The 11,007-nt window shown below is 53.2% G+C and overlaps 1 long non-coding RNA gene across 2 annotated transcripts; it reads left to right on the top strand.

The window, feature by feature from the left end:
- Nucleotides 1-409: 409 nt before the first annotated feature.
- LOC103729824 lies at nt 410-4,022 on the top strand. Of its 2 annotated transcripts, none has more exons than XR_003848694.1 (2): nt 410-707; nt 3,349-4,022. It is a non-coding gene; the product is annotated as an uncharacterized LOC103729824 (long non-coding RNA). The 2 variants fall into 2 exon arrangements; XR_003848693.1 differs by having other exon boundaries at nt 413-707; nt 3,582-4,022.
- Nucleotides 4,023-11,007: the final 6,985 nt, after the last annotated feature.

The following is an 11,007-nucleotide window of genomic DNA, read 5'->3' on the forward strand; positions in this document are numbered from 1 at the left end:
AGGCGGAGGCGGGGAAGCCCTCCCTCGAGCCCGCCCTCCTCCCCGCCTCCCCGCGGACTCCTCCTCCTCCTGCGCGTCCAACCCCTCGTCCTCCCGGCCTTCTCCCAGGATCCTCCCCCTCCTCTCCCTGTCTCCTCTTCTGCCCTGCCTCCTCCTCCCTTCGCCTCTCCTCCCCTGACCCCGCCTCCTCCCAGGATCCTCCCCCTCCTCTCCCTGCCTCCTCCTCTCCTCCCCTGACTCCTCCTCCCCTTACTCCCCCTCCCTCCTCCTCCCCCTCTCCTCCTTGGCTCCTCCTCCCCCTGCCTCCTCCCTGTCCTTCCTCCCTCCTCTCCTGACTCATCCTCTCCTCCTGATCCTCCTCCTCCCTTCCTCCTCCCCTGCCTTGTCGCTGTCCCTCCTCCTCCCATTCCTCCTCCCTCTTCCCCCGCCCTTCTCTCCTCCTCCTCCAGCCTCTTCTCTCTCCTTCCCCCTCCTCTTCCCTTGAACCCCCCCAACCCCCTTTTGTCCCAAACTGTGGCACAATAGCCCTCAGCTCCTCCATCTATTCTGTGTCCAGCAGGAGCCAGTGTGGTGATTCATTGCTCCAATTAGGGGCTCTCTCCAGCCCTGGCTCATGCTGTCTGGAGGGTCCCCTCGGGACCTGCGGAACCCATCAGCCGCTGCCGCTGGTCTTTAAGGAAAGGTCAAACAGGACACACAGAAGCCAGGTGAGGACGCAGGGTGCCTGGGGAGGCTTGGGAAGGGCACCGCCCCAGGAGCTGGGGGGTCCTGGCTCTCTGTCTTCTAAGGGGGGGCACCAAAGGGGAGTGGATTACAGCCCTGGTTGGGATGCCTCAGAGCCCAGCGCCCTAATTTTGGAGACAGGGAAGGGGTGTATGTGTCCTATCTCCTGCATCACCCTGGGAACTTCATGGTCTGTCCCTCCCCTCCCTTGACAGGCCAGGGGTCCCCTGGTCATCCTAGGAAGTAGAAAGCTGTACTGTGTGTTCTAGGACAAGTGACTCAACCTCTCTGAATGGTTTTTTCTTCTTGGTAAAGTGTTACAGTTGAGACCAACAGTTCCAAGACAAAGTATTGTGCATAGATACATTGTAGCTATTTAACATACAGACAGACCCCCAGCTGGTTTAGAGCCCTCCCATAACCCAGTCTGAAGTGTTCCACAGTGGACAGCACCATCCCTAAGTGTCAGATGACTCAAAAGAAGGGACCAAGTGGATTCAGACCCAGGTGGCTGGGCTTCTGTGGAGTGCAGCCTCCCCATCTAGGCACTGTGGAGACTGGTGTGGGCACCTATGCAGCATAGAGACACACACCACACAGACATACACACACACACACACACACACACACACACACACACCCATACCATACGCCATACCCACGCCACACTTACACCACACACTGCACAGGTGCACGCACGCGCACACACACACACACACACAGATACCCATCACATAACATAGACACACAGACACATGCGCACAGACGCACACTACACACAGAGACACATGCACACACACAGTCACCACACACACATCATCCTCTGGGCAGTACCCTTTAGCTTAGGCTGGGCCATCATCCTCTGGACAATAACATTTAGCTCAGGCTGGGCCTCCAAGCAACCCCAGACCTCTCTGGGCCTCATGTTTCCAGTCTATAAAGGACCCTTCCAGCTGCCCAGAAGTTCCAGCTGTCGTCCACCCTGCTGTCGTCCACCCTGCCAGCTGGAGGGATGAAGGAGTGGGTGCCCCCTCTTGGGGTGCTGACGTGGGAGGGAGACAGGACCTCGGAAACCCCATGGCTCCAGGATCACCTGCCAGGGCAGAGGGTGGGATGGTGGACCCAGGAGAGTGCTGGCTCAGCGAGCAGTCCTGTGGAATTGGGGCTCCTGTGCTGGCCTTGCTCATACCTGGCAAGTGGCCAGGCTGATAAGGGCACTTCCCCATGAAAGAGCCCTGTCTGTCCACTGTTCTCATCCAGTTAAAGGAGCCTGGGGGACTCGCCCCACAGGAAGGGGACTGGGAAAACTACTGTCAAGGACATCCCTGACTCCCTGGAGGTGAGGGGTCCCCCAGCCTGGTATAGGCTGCCCTCTTCAGAGACCCCGGAGCTTGCCTTAGCGTCTCAGCTGTGCTCACCTTTATCCTCCTCCTCTCTCTCTCTTTGATGTAGGAGCCCACCACCCATCCTCCACTTCCATCTCCTGTTCTCTACCACCCTCCTTTCCCAAGAGCCCACTCCTCCCTCCCAGGTTAGCCTTACATAATGAGTAGCCAAGGTTGGCTCTGAGCCTGGGTCCCACGCCCCCAATTCCCATCCTGCAAGCTGTGTGTCTCAGGCCCACCTCTTTGCCCCACAAGCTTCAGTCTCCCGCTCTGTGCAATGGGTGCATATGCCTTCCCTCATGGACCAAATGAGGGAGAGAATGGCGCACAGCACGGAAGCCTGGTACCATAGGTGGCTGTGCATGCATGTTAGTTGTGTGTCAATACGCACATGTGCTGTGTACACACTCATATGGGTGCATTTTCATCCATGCATGTGTGCAGGTGTGCTGTGCATGTGTGTTAATGCATGGTGTTTTATATACACATATACTTATGTTTACATGCAAACATGTAGGTATATGTGTGCACACCTGTGCATATGTATAAGCATTTACATCTTGTGTGCACACGTTCATGTGTGTGCTTCTGTGTGTGAAGTGGGCAGGGAGTGGAAGGTTTCTGTCTGTCTCAGTGGCTGGTGACTCAGGAAATTCCCTGGCACAGAAGAAAGAAGGCCAGTGACACTGGTTAGTCATCTGTGGGTGGTGACATTGGGGCAGGGCCCCAGCACAGCCAGACGCACCAGCAGGCTCCTTAGAAGCTGAGGCAGGAAGATCTCAGGTTCAAGGCCAGCCTGAGCTATACAATGAGATCCTGGTTCATAAACAAAAATAAAGAGAGCTGAGATGACACAGGAGCAGTGAGTGTCGCTGCTGCTGGTTAAGTGCCGAGCACTGCAGAGACCTGGGCCTTTCAGGGACCAGCTTCCGAATCTGCATAGCCGGTGGGCTGTTTTGTTAGGCCCTGGCTTACAGGCCAGGGACCTGAGGCTTGAAGGAAGAAACCAGCCTAAGGGGTTTCTTACAACACATTGAGGGGGAACACACACACACACACACACACACACACCTAGTGCCTGCCTGAGCTGATGTGAATGATTCACCCTAAGTCCAGCTGTGCACCAGGGATGGCCTCAGAGTCCTGCCCCCTTCTCCCATGTGTCCCCAACTTCCTACCAGAGGAAACAAAGGTTCTGACAGGCTCTGGGCTTGACACAAAACTGGCCATGTGGTTTCAGGTGAGCAAAATGCCAAGATGTCTTTGTATCAGCTTCACACCCCGAAGTGAGCCCAGCACCCACCCTGCCCATTGCAGATGTGCGGAGTTCAAAGTGGATGGAGATGTCCACATATCCTGGCTAAGAGCCCCAGAGTCCAGCCTCAGTGGCCCCGACAGAGCCATCACTGTGCCCCACGGCCCTGCTGGCAGCTTGGAGACCCCACAATCCCTCTCTGCTTCTCTGTCTTCAAGGCCTGGAAACCTCAAAGCTGCAGACAGCCCTGGCACTGGGCAGCAAGCACACCAGCCACAGGTCCCATGGAGGCCTCCGTGCACCGCGTCTGTACACAGCTCACATCTGCAGCTGCCCAGGGTGGATGGGGGAAACCTTCATCTTGGACCCTGCCCCTAGCTGCCTCCAGCTCCCAGCTCACATCACATGGTGCTGTGTCTGTCTCCCCCCTGCGTCTCCTGAGAGCCAGAGCTGGGCTGGCCTGCCTCAAGCTGTCCCAGTTTCAAAGGACCAGGAACATAAACCACCTCATGGTGGCTTCCATTCTAGAATTAATGGCTATAGGGAGGGAGGGTACCCAGCTGTGATTCCAACACCCTGGAGATGGATGGCAAATTCAAGGCTAGCCTGGGCTTCAGAGTAAGACCCTGTCCTAAAAAATAAAAACGGGGAGGGGGGTTGGATGAGATCAAAATACATTGTTTATATGTATGACATTTTCAAGAAATAAAAATATTGTGGAAAAATAGGCTGGGTATGGTGGCACATGCCTTTAATCCCAATACTCAGTGGGAGGCAGAGGCAGGTGGATCTCTGTGAGTTCGAGACCAGCCTGATCTACATAGCAAGTTCCAGGCCAGCCAGGGTTATATAGTGAGACCCCGTCTCAAAAATGTTATTAAAAATAGAGCCAGGTATGGTGGCACATGCCTTTAATCTCAGCACAGTACTCAGGAGGCAGAGACAGGTGGATCTCTGTGAGTTCAAGGCCAGCCTGATCTACATAGCAAGTTCCAGGCCAGCAGGGGCTACAAGGAGACCCTGTCTCAAAAAGACAAAAAAAATGTTATTAAAAATAAATGACACTGGGCGTGGTGGCGCATGCCTTTAATCCCAGCGCTTGGGAGGCAGAGGCAGACAGATCTTTATGAGTTCAAGGCCAGCCTGGTCTACATAGTTCCAGGACAGCTGGGGCTACAGGGAGACCCTGTCTCAAAAAAGACCAAAAAGAAAAAAAAAAACAAAAAAAAACCTTAGCTAAGATACTATTGGCAACTGGTAACTGCTGGGTGAGGGCGACTTGGTTTTCTTTAAGGGTATGATGTTAACTAGGTTAGCCAGGCTCCAGTGGATGGACACACACCAAAGGACATTTGGGGACACCAACTTGACTCAATAGGCCTTAATACATTTGATAGGGTTCATGAAATCCAGTGGGGGCACTACAAGAGAGGTGCAGTGGGGGGGTCTAGTTTTCTTGGCTTTTGGGGGTCTTTTTGAGACAGGGTCTCCCTGTAGCCCCAGCTGGCTTGGAACTCCTTAAGAAGTCTAGGCTGGACTCAATCTCACAACCTCTGCCTCCTGCTGGGATTAGAGGTGTGTGCCACCACGGCCAGGAAGGGGGTCTAAATAGGATCAAAATAAATTGTATGAAATGCATAAAAATTCAATTTTAAAAATAAATAAAAAGACTCAATAGCAGCAACCCAGCCCCTCTGCTCCATCCCTCCTTCCTCCCAAAGCCAGAAATCAGAATTCATCTATGGGCCCCAGCTCTCCCTCACCTGTGGTGTTGACATGGTGTCTCAGTGGGGCCTTCTGTTCCTTCGCCCTCCCTCTGAACCGTGTGCTCCTCCGGCTCCCTCTCAGACCCAGTGACCTTCTCCCCGGTGTGTAAGGGTCTATAGTGCTAACCTGGGCCACGTGTCTGCCCTCAATGGAGCATGGCAGGACACTGGCAAAGCTCTCCCTTCAGAGGAAAAGAGTTACTATCAACCTTTTTTCAGAAAAACCTCTAGGCAGCTGGAGGGCTGGGGCTCTGAGGCAGGTCACATCTGTTTGCTGTGCGACAGCTACAATGGCAGACAAGAAGGGTTACATCTGCTTCAGAGTGTGGAAACAGGTCCCCAGAGGCAGGGAGTTGCCCAAAGGTACAATTTTGGGTCCAGGGCGAGCTGCCGGCAGCCAGGGCTGGTGAGATTTTGTTGCAGCTTTAAATCACAATTATTTACTTTGGGGGGGGCAGCGTTCAAGGATACCACATCACATGTGTGGAGGTCAGAGGACAGCTTGAGGGAGTCAGTCCTCTCCTTCCACCATGTGGCTTCTGGGACTTGAACTCAGGTCGGCAGACTTGGCAGCAAGCGCCTTTACCTGCAGAGTCGTCTCGCCAGGCTTTTGGGTACAGATCGATGGTGCTAACTTGTTAAACACTCGGCTTCTACCACCCCTTAGAGATCCTGTCTCAGCAGCCCCTGCAATTTAAGGTGCCCCAGTCTCGGAGCACAGAGGAAGTGGATCACTGTCCACCTCTGGGTTCTAAGTCAGCCTAACCAGGACCTTGTCATAAGCTGCGAAGCACCTTGTGTAAAAACCCCAGTGTGTTCACAGGGAGGGTCAGAGTACAGGGTACAGGAGAGAACAGCCCGGAGCCCACCCCCAGGACCCTCCCCGGAACCTGAGGGTGCTGCTGTGGACGTCAGGGTTCCGGAAAACCCCTTTGATACATGATTGCAGGACTGAGCTGCGAGGGCCGAAGGGGATGGATGGATGTTCCACATAAATCTTGTGTGTGGTTGAAGATTTCCCCACCGCTGGCTTCTCTGCAGCCACTGATTTGTAGCAGATAATCCACAGCAACCTTGATGTGGTTGGGTCCCAAGCTTCCAGGCCCTAGAATATTCTGGAAGAGGCTGCATATGAGGGGAACGGGAGCAAAGGGGACCTCCAGTTGCCCCAGGGTGCCTAGTGCAGTCAGTACATTGTACTAAGTGTGTTGGGTGCTTACTAAGTGCCAGGTACTGGCTAAGTGCCAGGTACTTACTGAGTACCAGGTGCTTACTAAGTGTTAGGTATTTATTAAGTGCCAGGTGCTTAGTAAGTGCTGAGTATTCACTGTGTGTCAGCTGCTTGCTGAGTCCAGGTGCTGAGTAAGTGGTGGGTACTTTGCTAAGTGCTGGGTGTTATGTTCACCTAAGACATGAGCATTATTGTTACAGTTTTATTGATAAGCTACTGTGGTTCATAGCAGTGGGCCCATGTCCCTAAGGGTACAGTGCTGGAAAGTGTCAGAGCTGGATCCAAACCCAGGACTCTGGTTCAAGCTCTTTGCTATAACCCATCGTCCATGTGTTCAGCTCCGGGCCTGTAGGCACACCTCCCCCAATCCTTCTCTGTAAAGGTGTCCTTGTCTGTCTTGGGGTCCTGCCCACGAGCTTGGTGGTTACCTCCAAGGCTTGCCTATGGCTCCACCAGCAGCTACACATTTAGCTGGCGTCCCCAACCCCCCAGGGTCTCCAAGCCCTCAGGGTCCCTGTTCTGGTTTGTTCTTCATTGCTGTGACAAAACACTCTGACCTTGGGGAGGAAAGGATTTATTCAGCTTATATCTCCCAGATTGCAGTTTATTAGAGAGCCCAAGGTAGGAACTCAGGGCAGGAACCTGGAGGCAGGAGCTGGAGCACAGGCCATGGAGGAACGCTGCTTACTGGTTTGCTCCCCTGGCCCCTGCTCAGCCTGCTTTCTTATGCAACACAAGCCCACCTGCCCAGGGTGGCACCACCCACAGTGGGCTGGGCCCTCCCACATCACTCATCAAGAAGATGCCCCTTAGACATGGCCACAGGCCAGTCCTATGGAGGAAATTCCCCAACTGAGGCTCCCTCAACCCAGGTGTGTCAAGCTGACACTAAAGCTATCCAGCACAGTCCCCAAGCCCCCAGGGTCTCCAAACCCTCAGGGTCCCCAGGCTATTGGCCCCTGTGTTTCTTGGTGGCTTTGGCAAGTCCCAATGCTGGTTCGCAGGACGGCTGGAGCGTCCACAGTCCAAGTCTTTCCAGATGTCCCGCAGAGTCACAGAATCTCCCAGCCCAGCTGCCAGCTGCCTGGTGACTGCGTCACCCCGGTCTCACTTGCGGGTAGGCCTAAATCATGTCTGGTGCTAATCTGGGAGCAGTGATTTTTGTTGTTCTTTTTTGAGACAGGGTCTCACTTGGTAACCCGGGCTGGCCTCAAAGTTGCACCCTCCCCTGCCTTAGCCTCCAGAGTACTGGGATTATGGGAGTGAGTCACTATGCCCATCTGGGTGTTATTCATTTAAAAACTTCTTTTTCATTGGTTTGGTTTGAGGCAGAGTCTCACTATGCCGCCCTGGTTGGCCGGGAACTCTCTATGTAGACTCAGCTGGCCTCCCACTTACAGAGATGCACCTGCCTCTGCCCCCTGAGTGCTGGGATTAAAGGTGAGCACCACCATGTACCTATTGACTTCCATACATTAAAGTGTGTGTGGCTGCATGGGTACTGCTTGTAGAGTTCTCCTAGCTGGAACTCCAGCCTGACCAGTTCACTTCCCTGGGCCCTGCAGCATCACCAGCCAGCTCTCAGCCCAAGCTCCCGACCAGCTTTTAACCCAACTTCTGAGACGCCATTCACAGTCCACACAGTTGCCGTGCAGCTAGCAGGTCAAGGTTAAGTTCGCAGAGCTGGGCAGCCAAGGCCATACTCCATTTCAGAACATTCATCACCCCGAAAAGGCCCTCCTACCTGACCCCCATCCACCCTTCTCCCAGCCTCCAGCACATCCCCCTGCTGTCTCTGGACTCGTCAGTTTTGGAGACTTACACAGAGCTGACCTCTAGGCACAGGGTCCTTCAGCTCTGGCCTCTCTTACTGGTCATGTTTTTTGCTTTGTTTTGTTTTTTGAGATGAAGTTTCATGTAGCCCAGGCTGGCCTTGAACATATCAGAGGATGAACTTCAACTCCTGGTCCTCCTGCCCACGCCTGCTGAGTATGGAGATAACAAGTGTGCTCCACACCTGCCTGCTTGCCATGTTGTGAAGTCCGGCCAGGTCTTAGTGTGTCTGTGTGTCTGTGTGTATGTGTACATGAGCATGTATGTACGTTGCTGGGGATGGAACCCAGAGCCTGTGCGTGCTGAGTGGTCTACCGCGGAGCCGCTTGGCAGTCCCTCCCCACTGTTGCACAAAACAGCACTTCATCAATACCGATTGATTGACTCTGAAATCAATTAAGAGACAGGCCCCTGGGTGGGTCTGTGAGGGTGATTCCAGGAAGGGTTAGCTGAGGAATAAGCAGCCCAGAGTGGGCAGTACCTTCTGACAGCAGTCCAGGTGTAAAGGGGGTCTTAAGAAGCCATGCTGGCTTGCCCCTTGCTGGTGAGCATCTACCTCATGGCTGCTGCTGCTTCCTCTCCTGACATCGAACCCCAGCTCCCCCATCCTTCAACATGGACGGAAGAGCGACTCTGCCTCGTGGGCAGAGCAGCTACCGGTTCTCGACCTTCTAGCATGCAGACCGCCATCTTGGGCTGCCCCGCTTTCCTGGCACAGACCATTCTAGTGATCCCTCCATGATAAACACATGTTCTGTCCCTGCTGTTCCTCCTGAGGTCCTTGCACTTTACTCCTTGGTGGGTTGGGGGAGTCTCCATCCAGGGCAAACGCCGATAGTGCTTCCCAGCATATTGCAGTTCACGTCTTTTGTTGGTGACAGATGACAGGTGCACGTGTTATATGGACACCCAGAGTGAGCCACAACTCCAGGCAGGTGTGGGCACTTTCTGCACACGATACCAAGATGTCTCAAATCCCACCCGAGGTGACTGCCTTCCCCACTGGTCAGCAGTTCCTAGACTCAGACCTTGGTGACACTCGCTCGGCTCCTGCCAGCTAGGCTTCCTCCGTGCTGGACGGGCAACCCCTGCCCACCTGAGCAGCCAGATGATGCCCACGTGGGCTCAGCCACCAGGCTTGGTGGCCATGTTTTTGCTGGACTACGCGAGCACACGTGGGGTTTTCACACGACTCTGGAAGCGTGTTCACACAGCAGAAATACTTACGCATGGCCCAAAGGGGAACTGCGTCTTCAAATTCCAGCCTGCCTGGGTCCTACCATTAGTTCCTTCCAGCCATCTGCTGGGCAGTGCTCACAGTACTTTAAAGTACTTTAAAGTACCTTAAGGTCCCTGGCTCCACCCACCCCTCAGGCTGGGTTAGAGACCCCATGGTCCAAACACACAGAGGTGGTGCTGTGATAAATGAGTGTGTCCTTGACTGAGGCCCTTTTGTCCTTTGTCAAGATCTCAAGCTCTTGAAGCCTCTCCCAAATCTGCAAGTATCCTAACCACCTCAGAGGCCAATTAGGCAGGTACACGCCAAGTCAGGCTTTCTGGCAGCAGTATGGACACAGAAAACCCAAGACCAATATGATGCCTCCCACAAGGTCACACAAGGTCAAGACTACAGTGTGCTTTCCTAAGTCCCAGTCACAGCTCTTACCCCTTAGGAAGGGCAATGCAGCTAATGTGCCCTTGTTTTTCCCTTAAGAACTTTTTCTTGGGCTGGTGAGATGGCCGGTGAGTAAATGCATCTGCAGCCAAGCCTGAGGATCTGATTTCGATCCCCAGAACCCACATGATGAATAAGGAAAGTGACTCTTGTTTTTTGTAAATTTTTTGTCGAATTTTTGTGTATTTCATACAGAACATCTTAAACATCTTTATACCCCCATTCCCTACTGGGCCCCTTCCATAGCCCTGACTTCCACTGGAATTCACACATTCTGTCATCTGTGTTAAAGCCCATCATGTCAAGTTAGTGTCCTAAGACGTCCCTCAGTGCTCAGTGCAAATTCACCCATAGCCCTGACTTCCACTGGAATTCACACATCTGTGTTAAAGCCTATCATGTCAAGTTAGTGTCCTAAGACGTCCCTCAGTGCTCAGTGCAAATTCACCCACTGGAGTTTAGTCAGCCTATCTAGAGTCCCTCCCTTTAAGATCAGCTCTTCCTAACCCAGCAGTAATCAGCTGCCAATAATTTTTCAACTAAGATTGGGGCCGGCTGTCCATTTCCACAGTTCTGTGCTGGGTTTTTGTCTGCCTGAGTTTGCACGGGTCTTGTGCATGCTGACACCACTGCTGTAGGTTTGTATGAGAAGGGTCCCAGGAGCCTGCAGGACTCTGTTTCCATATGGTCGTGCACCTCCTCCCCGACTCTTACAGTCTTTCCACCCCCTCTTCTGAAATGGTCCCTGAGCCCTGGGTGGGTGGAGTTTAATATAGGAGTCCTGTCAGGGACCCACACTCTGCAGACTCTTACTCTCTATACTTTGGCCATTTGTGGCCTTTGAGTTCCTGGCCCTCTGTTGCACAAGGGGCTTCGTTGATGAGAACTGAGATGCATTAGTGATCTCTTTACCTCTTGTTCTATGTTCTATGAGCCTTAGATATAGAGGTTGCATTGTGAGAAGTGATTCTTTTTTTAAATTTTTATTTATTATTTTTATTTTATGTGTATGTGTGCATTGCCTGCATGTAGGTAGGTGCACCCGTGTTGCGCAATGCCCGGTCAGAAGAGGGCGTAAGATTCCCTGGAACTGGAGTTACAGATGGTTGTTAGCTGCCATGTGGGTGCTGGGAATCGAA

The sequence above is a fragment of the Nannospalax galili genome, unplaced genomic scaffold (genome assembly GCF_000622305.1).
Source record: "Nannospalax galili isolate Female #2095 unplaced genomic scaffold, S.galili_v1.0 scaffold933, whole genome shotgun sequence".
In the NCBI taxonomy this organism is placed as follows: domain Eukaryota; kingdom Metazoa; phylum Chordata; class Mammalia; order Rodentia; family Spalacidae; genus Nannospalax; species Nannospalax galili.